This window comes from Podarcis bocagei, assembly GCF_964188305.1.
Source record: "Podarcis bocagei genome assembly, chromosome: 11".
Taxonomy (NCBI): domain Eukaryota; kingdom Metazoa; phylum Chordata; class Lepidosauria; order Squamata; family Lacertidae; genus Podarcis; species Podarcis bocagei.
This window is the reverse complement of record NC_138136.1, coordinates 38,704,162-38,724,261: the sequence shown is the minus strand read 5'-3', so window position 1 is coordinate 38,724,261 and position 20,100 is coordinate 38,704,162. Positions and strand designations below refer to the sequence as shown.

The 20,100-nt window shown below is 40.5% G+C and overlaps 1 protein-coding gene across 5 annotated transcripts in view; it reads left to right on the top strand.

Moving 5' to 3' along the window:
- MAST4 (microtubule associated serine/threonine kinase family member 4) overlaps nucleotides 1-20,100 on the top strand; it is a gene marked incomplete at its 5' end in the record, with an annotated part of 208,979 nt that overhangs the window by 10,154 nt on the left and 178,725 nt on the right. The gene's annotated exons all lie outside the window — the stretch shown is intronic.

Below are 20,100 nucleotides of genomic sequence, written 5' to 3'. Positions count from 1 at the left end.
GCTCTAACTGCAGGCGTTGGCATGATTTCAATCTATTAGATCTAATTACCTGCTCAAACACTGCATTTCTGCAACGTTAGAGACTGAAAATTTATTTAAAGTGATGCGTTTCCATGTTCCGCTCTGTTTTGTTATCTGTAAGGAGAAGAGCAATTAGACAGAACTTCAGGCAGGTTGCTCTAATTGTTGGTAGAGTTTGGTGGTAGATAGTGCTCAACATCAGAATAGCAAATTCATATTGGGCTGATTAAGGCACATTCCTTAACTTAGCAAATGTACGGAATTTGTATCCATATATTTATTTCCCCAACAATGTTACTCCAAACTCCTTCATTCTATTTGTTGCCTATTTCATGCTTGCTTCTGTGTCAAATGTTTGACCACAAGCTTCCTGAGGGGCGACTTCTGTTTTTGTTACACTGAAGTATAGTATAGTATAGTATAGTATAGTATAGTATAGTATAGTATAGTATAGTATAGTATAGTATAGTATAGTAGATGGACTGGGACTGCGAGAGCTTGGCCCTAATATCCCTTTGAGCGATGAAGCTTGCTTTGGATGGTCGTTGTGAAATCCAGTTTCTAACTTTCACCTTTCTATAAGGATACAATAGGATAACCTCATGTATACCATCCTTAGATCCTTGGAGGATTGATGGGATACAAATATAATATAATTAGTTCTAAACAAAGATTACAGAAAAATAAGCCCATGTGTTTAAATAAACACAGCTTATTCTCTACCTTACAAGATATAGAAAAGAAAAGGGACCAAAGTAACAACGCCATCAGTGTTGCTTTAGATTTTTTTCATAAGTGGCCAACTTGAATGTTTGGTAGCAATGGAATGCTTTGGGTTACAGTCTTATAAACTTTTATCAGGGAGTAAATCCCATTGACCTTACTTCTGTAACTTACTTCTGAATAGACATGAATGGAATTGCATTGCAAGTAAATAACCTTTTCTGCTATTTTAAGTGAACATGAAGCCTGTGTGAACTTCTAGTAGTTATCAGTAATAGCTCATACAATTGTACATAGCACCCAGTAGACTGAAGTGGTATTTATTCTATCAAGCAGCCACTGGGGGGAATACATAGTCTCTCCTACAAATATCTTAGTGACAGTTATATAAATGAGAGATGAGGAAGTTCTGACCCTCCAGATGATATTTCCTTCTAACTAACACCAGTTTCTGTCATTATGGCCAATTGTCAGGGATGCTGGTGCTGTACACCAGCAGTATTTTGAGCACCGCTAGTTCCCCAGTCCTGGTATAAATGCTCTAACTTTTGGTATTTTATAAAAAAGGATTTTATAAAACCACACTCATGAAAGAGTTTTATAAAATTACACTCATGAAAGTTTCCTTGTACTTTTCCACATGGCATGCTCTGACATTTTAAAATGTCATATCACTTTTAAAATACTGCATTGTTTTTAAAGTCCATAGTTAACTGATGTTTATAGTTCCATGTTTATTACAGCGCTTTATGATCGTTGAAGATGTATGTAGCTCCTACTTAAAAATGTTCATCTCAAGTTCATTTTCACAGTGCATCTTGTAAAAACTAACAATGTGTGCATGCATAGTTGAGTATAATAGTGACATTCTCAAGTTTTATGGTGGTGTGCTACTTGAGATAAGAACACCTGGGTAGAAATAAATTGCTATGTCAAACGACTTCATAAATATACTTCAATGTTATCAGTGCTCCTTTGCTTGTTCTCTTGTAATCTGAGTACCAAACAACTACATTAGCAGCATTTTAACAAAATAGACATTGATGCTACAAAAACTGAAGGAATTGAATCTAATGTTTGAATAATGACTGCATAGTACAAAAGAAAAAAATGCAACAGAAATTGAGAAATGTAATAATTCTTGAGACTGGTTTAAGACATTGTTAAATTTTGAAACTATAAGGAAATTCAGAAAGATTGTTAGAGAAAAGCAACACACACATCTTGGTTTGTCACTGTTTTGGTGAGTAAGGATTTGGTGAGTGAGGATGGAGATAAATTACAGCAAAATAAGACTGACAGAGCAGAAGGGAAAGCCCACTAGTCAGACAGGACAAATTAAATAGCTAGTTAAGGTAGCAAAACACCAAGGTTCATTCAGTATATCAAATTGGTCACACTGCAACAAGGAGAAAGAACTCTAAAATTGTATACACTACCGAGATCAATGTCCAAAGACAAATTTATTACTGCTGGATCCAGTTTCTAAGTTCTGATCAGTGATGTCAAAAACTTTGTGAAATATCTCTGACCAAAATACAGAAAGTGTAGGGCAACCCCACTACATGTGCATGTGCTCTGTTCCCCCAGACTTTCCAGCATAAGGAAGGCAAACTTCAACATTATCAGAGTACACCAGTTACCAGCCAGTAGTGATTCCAGAGTACAGTAACTTCCTGCATCTTGGTAGAGGTCATTTTAAGTGAGGTCCAGGTCTTACTCGCAGTGGCGTAGCGTGGGTTGTCAGCACCCGGGGCAAGGCAAGTAATTTGCGCCCCCTAACCCGTGGATTTGCACCCCCTAACCCGTGGATTTGCGCCCCCTAACCCTAACCCCCAGATGTTGCGCCCGGTGCGGCCGGCCCCCCCTGCACCCCCAGGCTACGCCACTGCTTACTCGCAGACTAGCTGCTGCTGTTCTGTATTGTTCATGGAATTCTCAATCATGGAAGAGGCCATCACCTTCAAGTTGGGGTAAACCACTGAGTCTCTTGGGCTTGCTGATTGGAAGGTCAGCAGTTCAAATTCGTGTGGTGGTGGTGAGCTCCCGTTGCTCTGACCCAGCTTCTGCCAACCTAGCAGTTCAAAAGCACGCCAGTGCAAGTAGATAAATAGGTACCGCTGCGGTGCGAAGGTAAATGGCATTTCTGTGCGTTCTGGCTTCCGTCATGGTGTTCCGTTGCGCCAGAAGCGGTTTAGCCATGCTGATCACATGACCCAGAAAGCTTCCTGGACAAATGCTGGTTCCTTTGGCCTGAAGCGAAATGAGCACCATACCCCATAGTTGCCTTTGACTGGGCTTAACCGTCCAGGGGTCCTTTACCTTTTTTACCTTTTACCTGATTTAGAGCAGTATGATTCATACACGGTTTTAGTCCAGAGCAATTGCGCTTCTAAAATTTATAAGTGACCATACTTGCCACCTGAAACCAGTTACAGTATAGTGGAGACTTCACAGTTTATTCTGCAGTGTTGTCTCAGTTATTGGGTGACAACATTTAATAAGTTTGAGAAGTTTATGCAGCCCTTTAGACACTCATCTCTTGATGTAGTACCATGTAACACCTTCTTCCATTTAAAAAACCATTGTGTTGGTGTGGTAATGAGGAGGAAGCAGAAGAGAAACTTTGGCAGAATTGACATACTGACTCAATTCCCCTGCCCAGCCAAGAAAGATGTAAGTGGTGTTGAGGGCAGAATTGCATTTGAAAAAATGCTAACTAATGTGTTGTTTTATAAAATGTAGAGCACTGACAGCAGACAACACAGCAGAGGATTGTTCTGAGCCAAATGTTAGACTAGAATATCTCTTTCCCATCTGCTGGGTCATCAGTCATTCTGTTCCCATAAGAAAATCCCACCCCACCCCCACCATCTAATATTTGCAGTTATGGACACTTGGCATAAATGAAGAAAACTATATTGTAATCATTTATTTTAGTGGAAGTTTACTGTTCTCTTCGTTATACTTCTTTCTGTAGGTATTTGCCCAATAATTTGAGCCTGTGACAGCTGTGTGCATTAGTTATGTGTTGTCTTCTACTTGTTTTATTCATACACTGATTTGTTTTTTTGACAGCTCTTTCTGATTTCCAGATCAGTTTTTGGCATCTAATTGGTCTTTTAAAAACTGGTGCTAGGACCAGAGTTTGGTAGCCAGCCTTATTCTGTGACAAATTATTTATTTGTCAAACTTGGGGGCAAATTGGTATTCAGGGGTAAATAAGCAAGTATAACTGGTGGGTAAGACACATTGATAACATTTACAGAGGGTTTTTTAAAATCATGGCATCAGGGCAGCACACACGGTTCCTCTTTCATCATTTAATCCTCTCAGCAATACTGTGAAGTAAATTAGAATGAGAAATTGTGACTGTATCAGCATCACCCTGTGAACTTAATGGCAGAGTGAGACAAACACTTTATGCATCCTTTTTCAAGATTCCATGTTTTAGAAAATACTTCGGCAGGTTTTATTGTTTGGCTTCTCCCCCCTGCCCCCCCCAAAAAACACAACAACTTGGGAGAAGGGCCATATTTCATTGGTAGAGCAATGCAGGTCCTAGGTTTAATCTCCTGCATCTCTAGATGAGGCAAGGAGGGACACCTATCTGAAAACCTGGAAGTGCAGTGCAGACAATACTGATCTAGATGAACCTATGGTTTAAGTATAGTGTAGCTTCCCATGTTCCTAGGTTATTCTGTTGGCTTTAGAGAAGCAAGTCTGATAGGGACTTTAAAAACCTTACACATTTTGAGTGATAGCCAACATTAGTCATACTTGGAAGAGCTCCATTAAATTCAGTAGACTTAAGTAACTTTAAGCTCATTGATTTCAATCGGTCTAACTGTGAGTAGGACTTCATTGAGAAACAGTGTCTGAGGTTAATACTCAGTTTCTCTTATGACACAAACTGCTTCACTATGGTATAAATATGTTTGAAATCTTTGTTTTGTGACCTACTTCATTTTCCTCCAAAATCTCTGTAACAGACTTTTTAGTTTTCTCTTATAAACAAGCATTACTTAGTTTGTGATTTCAGCTGTAATTGAAAGTCAATGGCAGGTTGCCATTAGTATTCAGTGGCAGTGTGCAGTGGTTCTGAAATCCCACTGGTCTTGCCATTTTAAAGGGCAAATTGAAATCAAGATTGTCTTAAAAAGGATCAGATATTACACAATCTGGGCACTATTTCATTTTTTCAGGCCACAATATTTTTCAGTGGAGTGTCTCCCTCCCCCTCCAAAAAAAGCTATAGAGAGAATAAAGTGATCTATAAATCCCTGCAAAGTTTTCATTTGATTTGCAAGGGAACATATACGTCCTATAATGCCAGTTTTGAGGGAAATAGTGTAGGAGGAAAATGTTGAACATTCATTTATTAAATTATTATCCTACCCTTCTCCCAGAGGATCCCAGGGTGGCAAACCAAAGTGATAAAATGATACAATTAAAAATACCGTATTTTTCGCCCTATAGGATACACCGTCCCATAAGGCGCACCTAGTTTTTTTTGGGGGGGGAAATAAAGGGAAAAAAATTATTCCCCCCCCAGCCCCCAGAACAGGCAACTCTCCGCAAGCCGTGGGAGCCCACGCAGGGCTCCCGTGCCTTGCGGAGAGCTGCGCGAAGTCTGGGCGTGCTGAGCTCAGCGCGCCCAGCCTTCGGGATGCAGGCAACTTTCCGCAAGCCGCGGGAGCCCAGCGCAGGGCTCCCGCGGCTTATGGAGATCTGCGGGAAGCCTGGAGAGTGAGAGGGGTCGGTGCGCACCGACCGCTCTCCAGGCTTCAGCGAAAGCCTGCATTCGCCCCATAGGATGCACACACATTTCCCCTTCATTTTTGGAGGGGAAAAAGTGCGTCCTATGGGGCGAAAAATACGGTAAATCTAAAATATATATAAAATGAATAAAAACACCTAAAACTTTAAAACATGCAATACACAATTTCATAGGCATAGCTAATAACAATATATATTTGGGAAAACTGTTTTAGGTAATAATTAATTTTTATATATATAAAGTAATCATAATATGGCATTGGTCATTATATTGAATGTGCTGAGCTTCAGATGGCTCCATCTACAGCAGCTGTGTCATGTTGATTAGTGTGGCTAGAACATAATGTGATGTACATATATTCTGATAAAATAAATTTGAAAAATTTAAAAAAATGTCCAGTAGCACCATAGAGACAAACTAAGTTTGTTCTGGCTATAAGCTTTCGTGTGCATGCATCTTTCGTGGATGGCATCTTGTATGCCTCCTGGCAACTCCTGCAACCAAGCTTTCCTTTCCTTTCCTTTGTACCACATCAGTGGGGCTGAGAGTGGGGTCTTGTCATTTGGGTCCAGGACCTCCATACACACCGCCCAGGCTTGCGCCCCATGGAGGTCATTATGGTGCTGCAAATGCAGCAAAATTGGCTTACAGTGGAAGTGTAATGATTGGGTAGTGCTAAAGGCTAATCATCTGGAAGTAGCTTGAGGGATCGGTGGGTGAAACAAAAAAACAGGAATATTAATTTATCATTTCTATTGCTGTCACTGTCAATAAAGACAATTAAAAGATAAAATAAGAGCCCATGTTCTGCGATGAAAAGCCAGTACAATTTATTATTGTGTCTTGGTATGCAACACTTAATTGTGCTTAAAAGTAATGGAAGAGTCATTTAATTGTTTCTACCTCTAAGCCCTTTCACATGGATTTCTGGGAGTCTTTGCTTGCTAGAGGCCATATGATTTACTGTTGTGATAGTTCCTAGATAGCTACGATATTTCCTATGTGTGAGTGCCTCCAGCTTTGTCCGTTTTCAATAATTCTTGTTATATTGTAAGCGTCCCCTGGTTCAGTGCGCTCAGTGAAGTCTGAATGTTTAGCCCCTCAGCAAGGCAGATGATATTTAATAGATGCCATATTTCTAAGTATCCCATTTAGCTGCATTGCTAAGTAGAATGGCAGCAATAGCAATAGTCAAGAGCTTTGTGGACTATGACTCTCATGTGACATCTAAGAAAGTGATGACATGCTAGCAGCAAACCTCTCTGACAAAAGAGGAACTATAGGCACAATAAATAGATAGCAGACTGTAAGTAGGTCCTTTTATAGTGGAGGAACATTGCCAATTTTATGATGGGGTAATGTGTAAGCTTTTGGATATATACAGTTGGGTATATAGCTCCAAAAGGTACTAACTCTTAATTAATTTTTACTAGCATATATGCATGTTTTGCTTCTAAAATTAGGCTGGAAGACCTTTTATGTTCCTTTATACTGTGGTTTGGTCAGTGCTCCTGTACAAAATTGCCAGATACACATTCATTGTCTAGTAAGAGGGGGGAAATCACAACAATGAACTTGGGGCGCAGTTGTAACAAAAAAATAAATTAAAAAAATTCAGCAAATGTCACTGGTATGAGCACTGGGACATAAATGTCCAGGTCTCCTTAAATATCCTAAAGTGAGAACTTTCTCAATTGTCAAAGTTCAGAAAAGGCCTTAAATAGCTGTCCTGTGCTCTAAATTATTTACAGATTATATGGTCAACTATGCTGATCTAAAGTTTGAGTTGCTTGGCTTCTTGTGGTTAGCAGACGTGACAACATGGGAAGAAGTTATACTTTGAGTGATAAGACAGACCAAATTGATTTTTAATAGAACTTATTTTTTTAAAAGTTGAGTTCTTTGTTGTGGAGGAAGGAGTAGATGAGCTCTAATTCTAAATTTCATAAATTTTTAATTTTTAATCTTTATGTTTTTAATCTTTACAATCCAATCCTGAGTCATTAAAACAGCTCCTTAATGTTAATGAAGCCACAGCTGACATGTTTTATAAATGGAACTGATCTTTTTAACATAATGTTTGACATAACATAATAGCAATGCATAAATCTGGAATGTTTGTTTTATACCTTGAAGGGATTAACAGCACTACAGAAATAAATGCTTTCATGTTGAATGGTTGTTGGAAGTCACCAGGAAGCTAGAAAACAAGCCTGCTTCATGGCAAGGCTTTTGTCTAGAATACTAAGGGCCAATCATCACTTTATATTTTGTACTTGAGTAGAGATACCAGAGTACAAAATAACTGGCCTCTTCTAAAACGTGAATATATAAAAAAGAGACATGGTGAATTCTATAGCATTACAGTTCACCTACAGCTGGAATTTAAACTGATTGATCTTGCTTGTAGTACTATATAAGCTTCTGGTTGTGTTTTGTTTTGTTTACATAGAATTTATAAAGTCTGGCATGACATACATTGAGGTTGAAGAGGTTTCATTATACTGGAAACACATTTTGTTGCTACTTATTGCAGTGGTTATTGCAATAGTTTAAAGCATTTTGTAAAACTTATTTCTTCCAAAGCTTGTAACATTCGGTAGAGTTAAAAATTTCCAATGTTTGTTCTTTTTGTGTTCCTCAAAACTGCTCTGGGGAATCTAAAATCTTACTTTGCACAGAGATAATTCCAACTGCTTAATGTGTGTGTTTTGCTGTGGAAATGTGCCTTGCTGAGAATAAACCGTGTAAAGCTGCAATTGATGTGGTTCTAATTTAGGGCTAAAGTACATGTTACATTACATCTTCATTTTTAAAAAGTCAAAACAGTAGGTGTAGGCAGCCTGATCAGAATTGAGGCTGCCTCAAGAAGGGCGAAAGAACTTACCCTTTTCTCCCCTGCTGTGGTCCTAATGAAAATCCTGGTCCTGAAGCTGCTATTAGCACTGTGCTAATTTCACTCTTATAGTGTGTGGAGTGAATTTGTAGGATTGTGCTCTTGCACACTTGTACATTTACACAATTCTCTTAACTTTGGCACATTATGATAGTAGTTGATCTTAGACGGCTCCTGCTTAGCATGAGTGAGAACAACAACCCATTATTCTTTGCTTAGCATCATATCTGAATTGGGGATTGTGGTTTCTTTCACTTCAAACAAACCACAATTGGAAGGGAAGTTTTGTTCATGATCAAGTTTGTGCAGTCCATAGTTTGGATGTAATGCCATTGCCAGAGGTCAGTGTAGCTTGTTCCTCCCTCAGTTGAATGATGGCCGGAGCGCGATGGCATTTTTACCTAGCAGTATATTGCTAGTGAAACTGCTGCTACTCCTTAGTCTCTCTGCCACCAGTGCCTGGCTGCAGTTCGTTTCTCCTTAGGGGCGCTGGTGGCAGAGGTGGCGGCGGTTTCACTTGTGATATACCACTGGGTGAAGCAGCCATCATGGTCGGATCCTCATACTGGTTCTGGGCAACGTATTGATACATTGCCCAGGCCTAGTGGTCGACAGTATGGAAAGCTGCTGAGCAATCCAGCAGAACCAGGGAACAGCTTTCACCTCTGTTCCTAGCCTGCTGGAGATCATCAACCAGCGTGACCGATGTGGTTTCAGTCCCATGATGGGGCCTGAAACCCAATTGGAAGGGGTTCAAATGCTCTGCATCCTCCAGCCATGCCTGGAATTGGTCCGCGACTACCCACCATCTAAGATAAATAAGTAATGTGGTTATTGAAATGGCAGAATAATAAAGATTACTGAAGAAAGTTGGGTACAAGGGTATATATCCTGTAATAACTTCAATTTACTGTAAACAGGCTTTTAATGAGTGTGCTATAAGTAGAGCTGAAAGTTTTAAATGGCTTAATCAGTAGATTTTCAATTTTAAAGCTTGATTATTTGTTTGCAAAATTCCAGCTTTAAGTTAGTGGCACTGGGAATTAAGGGCAAACTTGCTTCTTTAGCCTACTTTATTCTTCTGTTACTGTAATATGCAGAATGGGGGAAAATAGTTTAAAATGATATTTCCAACAAGAGTTGTAACTTTTGTTTCTGAAGTGATCATAGCTTGCACTTCCTTCAATACTTCAAGGGCACAATAGTTATGCAAATTTTTTTGAATATAATCATTTGAGCTGTGAAATAGTAAATCGATGTTAATCTAAAATCATTTCACAGGTTGAGTGTTCTATTCCATATTAAAGCAGGGGTATCATACTTAAATGGATTGCGGGAAACTTTAAAATGCTAGTATCTAATACAGTGGTACCTCGGGTTACAGAAGCTTCAGGTTACAGACGCTTCAGGTTACAGACTCCGTTAACTCAGAAATAGTAACTCGGGTTAAGAACTTTGCTTCAGGATGAGAACAGAAATTGTGGGGCGGCGGCAGGCCCCATTAGCTAAAGTGGTACCTCAGGTGAAGAACAGTTTCAGGTTAAGAACGGATCTCCAGAACAAATTAAGTTCTTAACCCAAGGTACCTTTAGCATTATGCACTGAATGCAGCTTCTGGATCAAGTGCAAGGGAAACTCCACATAGAGTGCATAGCAGTAATCCAACTTTAAAGTCACCATTGCCTGAACTATCGTAGTTAAGCTCTCAGTCCAGGAATGGTCATCACTGTTGTACTAGGGAACTTGTAAATGACGTTTCTAGTGGTTTCATGGAAGTATTTCACACACTGGAAATGTAAGATTAGTTCATACTGTGCTAAGGATTTCTAGGATGAATGGATGTATAGCATGGGTAGGCAAACTAAGGCCCAGGGGTTGGATCCAGCCCAATTGCCTTCTAAATCCGGCCTGCAGACGGTCTAGGAATCAGCGTGATTGTGTGCTTTTATCTCTGGGTTATTTGTGGGGCATAGGAACTCGTTCATATTTTTTTCCCCAAAATATAGTCCAGCCCCCCCCAAAAGGTCTGAGGGACAGTGGACTGGCCCCCTGCTGAAAAAGTTTGCTTACCCCTGGTGTATAGTATGTGACTGTCCTGTTTTTCTCTGAAATAGTTTTCTAGGATGGTAGTATGTTACAGGTTTGTGTTTTTATGGTTTAGGGATGGGATCAGGCAGGCTTTGCTGTTGCTGTAATTGTGGAAATGCTTGTTCTGCTTCATGATTCGAGAGGAGTTTGGGCTTCCCCAGAGAGCATCAGGAATAGGAAATGTTCTTTTCTTTCACTTGGTACATAATCTTCACTCACTTAAGTTTTTTTATTGTTATTTCAAGCTACAGTTGTAGGGCTTGAAATTATTTCTTTTTTTTCTCATTTGGAAAGGAAGTGCAGTTTCTTGAGAGTCCTAGGATTATGGTAGAACTCTTGATAAGCTAGGCAAAATACTATTTTTTTATGACTTGATAAAAATGTGGATATGAAAATGATACATTATTCAGATGCCTTTATCATTTATTTTATTTTATTGCTAGCTTGATGCTTGGCATTACATAGTATTAACAGTAAATTATGAAGTACTTCTACATGTTGGTTATTTTTTCATTCATTGTAATTTATAGTAGATTTTTTTGTAGATTTGTTTTTAGTGTGTTGTAGCTGTAGTGAGGAAATCAAATGACGTCTTTCCTTTAAGAGAAATAAAGGTAAGAATCAACAGAAAACATCACTAATTTTACCAAGGAAACTCGCTCCTTATGCAAGCACCTTAAGTAAACAAACTGCTTCCTGAAAATAAATCCATGATAACATAGCGATTTGTATAGTTTGATGTTTTTAAAAACTAAACATGATTTGGCAGATGCTGACTTAGGGGATGTGAGTTGTATGTTTGGTAGGAAATTGCGGTAGTACTGGGAGGATATTTTCATGTTACTTGCCACTTTTCATGAACATCACCTTCCCTTTTTTTTAATTAACTCTTGTGGAATACAACTCTGACCGCATTATACTATAACTATGGTCACTATTAATGCAATGATATGGACTGCAAGAAGATCAAACCTCTCCATAGTGATGTATGGAAATGAGAGCTGGACCATAAAGAAGGCTGATCACCGAAGAATTGATGCTTTTGAATTATGGTGCTGGAGGAGACTTTTGAGAGTCCCATGGACTGCAAGAAGATCAAACCGATCTATTCTGAAGGAAATCAGCCCTGAGTGCTCACTGGAAGGACAGATCATGAAGCTGAGGCTCCAATACTTTGGCCACCTCATGAGAGGAGAAGACTCCCTGGAAAAGACCCTGATGTTGGGAAAGATGGAGGGCACAAGGAGAAGGGGACGACAGAGGCCGAGATGGTTGGATAGTGTTCTCGAAGCTACCAGCATGAGTTTGACCAAATTGCGGCAGGCAGTGGAAGACAGAAGTTCCTGGCGTGCTTTCGTCCATGGGGTCACGAAGAGTCGGACACGACTAAACGACTAAACAACAACAACAAATGATATAACACAATGTATGCTGCTTATTCCATTGTGTCATGCAACATGGGTGGCTCTAAGGCCTCTTACCTCTGGCCTTCAGTTATTATGTTTGTTTTAGTGGTAGCTAAGACTGATGGGAACTGAGGTCCAAAACATGTACAGGGAAGGCCACTACATTCACTGCATATTACTTAACTACCTTTGTTTGTATTTGTCCTCTTATTTCACCTGCCGTTTTGTGTTTTTTTGGTCAAACCTAAAATCTTTCCGTAATCTCTCCATTTTCTCTTGCTGCTCGATACAACTGGAAAGGTCTTTGTAATGTGTATGGGTTGCTCGTGCGTAAGTTGCCGCCTCTCCAGGCTTTGTTGCCTTGCTAAACCTTTCAGTCTGGGCAGCCCTTCACTTCGTGGCTGCTTCAGTCGCTAGCAGAATCCGTCAGTGGGTGTTTCTTAAATCTTTTCCAACATAAAAGTTGTTTGACACCCAGTCTCCTCCTACTCTCTCTGCGAGGAAGTCTTCTGCGCAGGGTGGGCGTGGGTAGCAGAGGACCCGTGCTCTCCCCGCTGGTGTCCGGTGAAGAGTCCTGGAGCCCTCTCGACGATTCCCCCATCAGCCCCTCTATATCCCTGGTGTTGCGCTGATTTGCTTCCCCATTTGCGGAGCTGCCTCTCTCCCTGCTGGGCCCTTCTCCAGCATCATTTGAGAGCCTTCCCTCCGCCTCTAGCTCCGATGTTAGTTCCCTGACAGTCTTCTACTTGGCATCTTCTTGACTAAAATGATTCTGTCCCTCAAAGTATTGAAAACTTGCTTTTTCTATGCCTAACTCCCCCCACCCCGTCCTCTTTGTCTATTCCCATGACTTGATAGCTACACTCCCAGAGGCATGCACATCCTTATAAATAAAGTGAATATTTTTGCCTCAATCACATGGCATCTTTTATAAGGAAGAGTGAAACCCCTTGGTGTATACAATCTACATGAAGAGAGCTGTATCATCCAGGATGCATCTTCTTCTAAAACCTGTCCAGTCACTCCCTCCCTGCTCTTCTGCCTAGCTTTTTCACACGGGCATAAGCATTGGAGGCATAGCCTTAGGCTGTGCTGCTGTTATGAGGAAATTAATAGTACAACACTTACTGCTGCATGTGCTTTGTTTTTCCTATTCTTTGTCTTAACATCCTAAATAATTAATATATTTATTTAAATATATAGGAATGCTGCAGAGTTTGGATCACACAATTTTATTATATTAAGAGCTTGACCAGTATTTTATATTTATGTAATTGTTGTTGGCATCCACCTGTCGAGAGACAATGAAGTGTGCCTCTGGGGGTTAAGACAAACTTCTGCATTAGCAGCATCAAAGTGGCCAGACCCACCTCTTGGCCTCACTGATGCAGCCCCCCCCCCAAAAAAACAGGGCGATACGTTTGGCATCCAGCTGTATTAGGGGCTCCAGATTTGTGTAGTGTTTTCTCCTTAGTGTTTTCTTTCCCCAAAGATATCCCGCAGGGCAGTGGAGATTTAGGATCAGAGTTTTCCATCTCCTAGGTGGGCTACCTTCCCAGGTTGATGAGCCCCATCTGCCCCAGGAATGGTTTATATATATGTTATGATATGATATATAGGTGATACATCTAGTATTCTATAAAAGGAAATAGGTGTTGGGGTTAATTAGATACGTTTATTATATAGCACTGAGCAACTGTGATCATCCCATTGAGGGTCAGGCAACACTTGCAAAGTCTTATTTGTTTTGGGTAGACTTCTGCAAGCTAGCAACATAGGTACATTTGCTAGGTAACTCCAGCATGGCACCAAATTTTAGTGCATGCCTAAAACCAGGGCTGGCAATGTATTCTGCTAAGTTCTTGAGAGATTTTACTGTAATCCTTTGAGATTTCAATGAAGCACACAAGATCTCCTGATATTTCAGTAAGATCTTAGCAGAACCCGCCACTACCATTTCACAGGCGCTGTTGCACAACCCAGGTTAAGAGAGGTAAGAGATGCTTCAGGGGCAGTGGGGCACCATGTTCCTGTTCCGCCTCAAGGGGTGAAATGGGACACTACCCATGCCTACAGCTTGCAGAGAAAGTAAGTGAAAAGGTATGATATCTATTAAATATGTGCATTTGGAAGCTGTGAGAATGATGTGATCTAGTGTAGGGTATGAATAGTAGTCCTTTAAAACTATAGCAAGAGGTTATATTAGATGCAACTTTTTCTAACAAAAGGAAACAAATCTCTACAAGAAATAATTATCCAGAAACAAATAGATCCTCTGGAAAAGCAAAGCCGCTGTGATGCACTAGAAGCCCTAGAGGGACATAGGTGGCACTGTGCTCTAAACCACTGAGCCTCTTGATGGTCAGCAGTTCAAATCCGTATGACAGGGTGAGCTCCTGTTGCTCTGTCCCAGCTTCTGTCCACCTAGCAGTTCAAAAGCATAGCAGTGCAAGAGAATAAATAGATACTGGTGCAGTAGGAAGGTAAACAGCATTTCCATGCGCTCTGGCACTCATCACAGTGTCCCGTTGCGCCAGAAGTGGTTTAGTCCTGCTGGCTACATGACCTGCAAATCTGTCTGTTGCCAAACACCAGCTCCCTCGGATGGAATGGGAAAAACTAGAGGATAAGAAAAAGTCCTAGAAGAACAGGCACACAGCCATTGTTTTCCAGCTCAAGATTTTTTACTCTGGGATTAGAAATGTGCTAGCTTGTATTTGTATTTTTATACTTTAATGTAACAGAGGAGAAAATGAGATCTAATTGAGCCTGGGTCGAAGTGCATAGACCTGAATGAACAATTAGCTTTCTGAAGCCTACATAGTATCTGATCGAATTAAGCCATTTTAGGTAGCTTTGAAATGTGTTGGTGACAGAGTAGAAATGGATTTTGTAAATGAACTAAACTGAGGTGACTTCATTAGTATTCCTGGTAAATACAATATCTCCTTCCCAAGAATACATATTCTCTTTTGTAGATTAAAGCATTTTTCACTAACCAAATGATGGTGGTGTCAACAAACCATGAATATGAATGCCTCTTTAATATGTGCTTAATTTCTTTTCCTTAAGATTGAAAGTGACTTTGAAAGCAAGCTTGCTGGTTTTACCCTGTGGCTGTGAAACTGTCACATTTTTTTGTCTTTTTAAATAAGCCAGTGTTTAAATCAATGGTGATGCATATAAAATATGTTAATAGTTGCAAAGTATTCTAAATATATTATGGCTGATTTAAAATTAGTATTTGTCTAATTATATATGTTTGGTTTATCATAAGACATTCAACAGTTTAAAAAATAATTTCTATGGAATATAAATATTAGTTACATTTTCAATATTTTTCTGAGAGCACTGAAAAATTGTGCTTAACTTTTTCTGTGTTAGGGAACCTTTCTATTTTTTCCTGGTATTTAACCAGGCTAAGGAAGAGAATTCTTAAGAAATAGAGTAGCTTTCCCAAAGGAAGTCTTCTCCCATAGGATTACAGGGTGGTATGAAAGGTATTATATGAAGGTTCCAAGACAGTGGTGGCTGGTGGGCTTTGGACCTGGTGGGACTGATAGGAGATCATGAAAGTGTGGCCATGAAAAAAGGACTCAAATGATGATCACAGGGCCCAGGTTCGTTGATATGGGGGGGGGGACGGACGGCGGGAAGCAGTCCTTGAGGTATTGCAGTCCTTGAGCACTTCAAATTGAGCTCAGAAGCTAATTGGCAGCGAGTGCAGTTGGGCCAGGATTGGCGTTTTTGAACCATGTTCAGAGACAGCCCCTTGTAACGTGTTGCAATAATGTTTAGAGATTGCCAGAGCATAGACAACAGAAGTTGGGTTATCTTTGTCCAGGTAGGGGTACAGCTGGGCTATCAGCCAAAGCTGTGCCACCGAAGCCACCTGAGTCTCAAGTGACAGCAATGGATCCAGAAAGACCCCCAAGTTGTTATCAGGGTTGGCTCAGCTACAGGTCAGTACGGAAGCTCAGAGATGAGCAGTAAGGTTGATGCTTTATTTGAGGAAACAGAATACAAAACAGAGAAACCTATAGGCAAGACTGGCTCTGGTAAAGCTGTCAATTTGGGCCTTCCACTTCACCCTAAGTCTCCTCCCCAGCCAGCTGTTGAGAGGTTGAGGAGAATTAACAGGGACACATTTCCCTTATCTCTCTCCTGACAGAAGTCATCATTCAGGGTGACCAAAGCAGTATATGTGCTGAAACTGAGACTAAATCCCAGTTGAAATGGAGCTAGAAAATCAGTTTCTTCTATGAGTGCCTGGATCTGGTCTGCAACCACCCACTCAAGAACCTTGCCCAAGAAGGGGAGATTAGCAACTGGCTTTACTTAGATTTTCAAAATACAGGGAGGGTTTCTTGAGGAGTGGTTTTACCCCAGAGCCAGTCACTTCAGCATGGATGAGCAGTCTGGGAGTCATCAACACTGTCTCTGACAAGACCTCAGTCAGCTCAGGAGACTGCGAAGCAGTATTAAACGGTTGTGTTATCACCCCAACTCTATTTATTATTTTCATTCCCAAGATCCTACACTTTGTTGAAGGGAAACCCCCCGCCAGAATAGAAATCATATATTGAATAGATGGAAAGCTCTTTAATCTGAGTAGGCTGAAAGCAAAGAGTGAGGCTACCATAACTTCCACCATAGAGCTTCATTATGTTGATGACAACATAGTGTGTGCACACTCAGAGGATGACCTTCAAACCATCCTAAATATCTTTGCAGAAGTTTACAAAAAGTTTGGCCTATCACCCAAAATCCAAAAAACCAAAGTGGTACACCAACAAGCACAAAACAACCTCTCTGCAGCACCACAAATACCTGGGCAGTTATCTTTCCACAAGGGCTGACATCGATGCCAAAATCCAGCATTGCCTGAGCTCTATGAGTGCAGCTTTCTCCTGATTGAAGTGCAGAGTGTTTGAGGACTGAGACATTCGCAGGGAAACCAAAATGCTTGTTTACAAAGCTATTGTACTACCAACCTTACTATATGATTGTGAAACATGGACCACGTATAAACTTCATCTCCAGCTCCTTGAAAGATTCCATCAACGGTGTCTCTGAAAATTTTTACACATCACTCGGGAAGATAGGCAAACTTACGCCATTGTACTGGAAGAAGCAAAGATCACCAGTGTTGAAGCAATGCTTTTTCAACAACAACTTCGTTGGACTGGTCATGTGGTTCTGATGCCTGATTATTGTCTTCCAAAGCAGTACCTCGAGTTACAAACGCTTCAGGTTACAAACTCCGCTAACCTGGAAGAGTTACCTTGAGTTGAGAACTTTGCCCCAAGATGAGAATGGAAATCATGTGCCGGTGGTGCAGTGGCAGCAAGAGGCCCTATTAGCGAAAGCACGCCTCTAGTTAAGAACAGTTCCAGGTTAAGAACAGACCTCTGGAACAAATTAAGTTTGTAGCTAGAGGTACCACTGTACTCTATTCCGAACTTAAAAATGGAAAGCGCAAAAGAGGTCAACAAAAGAGGTTTAAAAACTCTCTTCAGGCAAATCTGTTACTATAAGAGAACAAGGGAGATGCTCAAGATGAGTTCCGGCACCCTTTTTTTCTAGAAAAATAGCGCTGCTATGTTGATGGAAACAGACTGATTTCATGGAGAAATAGATGGTATAAGAGGAAAATTAAATAGATTTTTGTTTTATTACAAATATTCAAAATAGCCAATGCAAATTCTTCTCCCTGAGGGTGTAGTCTTTATTTTGTGTGTCTTTTAAATACACTTGGTGTTAGTTTAAGGTACAGTAAGTTTTGAGACACACAGAATTGTTTCTATTTTGTTAATTATGTAGTGCCATCTGGTGGCTTTTCCATCTCTTGCTGCAATATAGTTAAAATGGAGCTTAAAACAGAATATGAAAATTCAGTGGTGTGTTTTCATGATGTTATTCCTCCCAGCTTAATATGTTTGTCTGTACATAATGTAAACACGTTTTTATACTTTGCTGGATGGAGACCAGTTCATTCTAATTTCATCTATAGGTGGTTATGCATATATTGCAAGAGTTTATGTCATGAGATTCATAAATACAGTGGTACCTTGGTTTAAGAACAGTCCTGTTTACAAACAATTCGGTTTACAAACTCTGCAAAACCAGAAGTAGCGTCCTGGTTTGCGAACTTTACCTTGGTCTAAGAATGGAAGCGGAACGGTGGAAGGGCACTGGTGGCGGGAGGTCTCATTAACTAATGAGGAAAAGCACACCTTGGTTTAAGAATGGTTTCGGTTTAAGGACGGACTTCCAGAACGGATTAAGTTTGTAAACCAAGGTACCACTGTACTACAGAATACACAGAGGAAATCCCTGTGTGTACCTTTTTCAGGTAGAATTGAAAGTTCCATTTTGTTGAGCTTAATTGGGCGAGCTTTCTGTATCCACAAGTAATGTGGTTAATATTTTAGGCTGGAGCAATAGGCCCCAAATATATGTAAAACCTATTGGTAGCATTCTATCTGATAGCTCTATAGGCAGTCAAGCCCAACACAGAAGTTAGAAGAAAAGCAGCAAGCTGGAGAGAGGAAACAATGTTTGATTTCTCTCTGACTCCAATGTTGTGGCAAGGACCTCTTGGGGTCTTAATACTGAGGCTCAGGTTGTATATATGTGTAAATAAACCATATATTACAAAGACACAACAGTCTTCACTGTAAAAGTAAAGGTAAAGGTACCCCTGCCCGTACGGGCCAGTCGTGTCCGATTCTAGGGTTGTGCGCCCATCTCACTTAAGAGGCTGGGGGCCAGCGCTGTCCGGAGACACTTCCGGGTCACGTGGCCAGCATGATGAAGCTGCTCTGGCGAGCCTGCACCAGCGCAGCACACAGAAACGCCGTTTACCTTCCCACTATAAAGCGGTCCCTATTTATCTACTTGCACTTAGGGGTGCTTTCGAACTGCTAGGTGGGCAGGAGCTGGGACCGAAAGACGGGAGCTCACCCCGCCGCGGGGATTCGAACTGCCGACCATACGATCGGCAAGTCCTAGGCACTGAGGTTTTACCCACAGCGCCACCCGCGTCACATAAATAAACCATATATTACAAAGACACAACAGTCTCCACTGTACCTCATTCCAAAAGCAAACACAAACTCTGGGTACGTGCTTGCAACTCCTGGAATCTTGCACCACTTGGAGAGTGGGGTGGTATGCAACAATAGTAAAGCTTAAAGAGTTGTATGAAAAGAAGTTTCCCATACCATTTTCTCCCCCTTAGTGAAGGAAACAACATATAGTCAGATAACATATGGCCCTATGCATGTTTACTTTGTAAGCTTTGTTAAGTTTGATGCACAGGATTGTACTCTGAACGTTACGTAATTGCTAACCTTCCAGGCGACTTCACACTTGACAATGACTTGGTCCAGGGACAAGAAATGTTACACAAAAGATAAGGTCATGTAGCCTAACTAGTTTCAATTTGGTGTGATCACCTTTTACTTCATAAAACAAACCAGGAGACTTCTGGTGGAAAAATACTCCACTGAGAAAAAGTAGGCTTATACTGAGGATGTTCAATGGATTTTAGTTTAAAAAAATAAAAATAAAATATCTACATTCTCATACTATATATTTGTTGCAAATTGGGTGCTCTAAGGCAGCAGACACCGCCTGTTAGGAATCTTTTTTTACTCTGCCTGAGGCTAGCAGGCAAGTACTTGCTTGCAAACCTGCCTTGGTATTGTTTTTATCCTTTATGAATAATAATTATTACATCTCTCCCTCTATCGACTCCTCTCTCTCTCTCTCTCTCTCTCTCTCTCTCTCTCTCTCTCTCCCTCTCCCTCCCTCCCTCCCTCTCCCATTCAAAGTTCCAATTCCCATGTAGAGAAGCCTGCTGCAGCAAAGGACCAATGAGACTTTATTGCATGGTCACCTGTATTTTGAACTTTTCTGCATTTATAGCTACCAGTTAAAATTCCATGAACAAGGCTTAAGTATAGCCAGTCTATGCTTTCATCCTGAAATAACAACAGTACTGTACTAATTGTATGTTCAGAACAGTTTTTGATTATCATTGGCAAATAATAATGAGAAACATTTGGAAAACATAAAGCTGCCAATGTACTGGTACCCAGATTCGTGACAGAGGTAGCGCAAACAAAAGCTGACAGACAATATTTTTTAAATAATTGAAAGTGGTGTGAGAGTTGCATCTC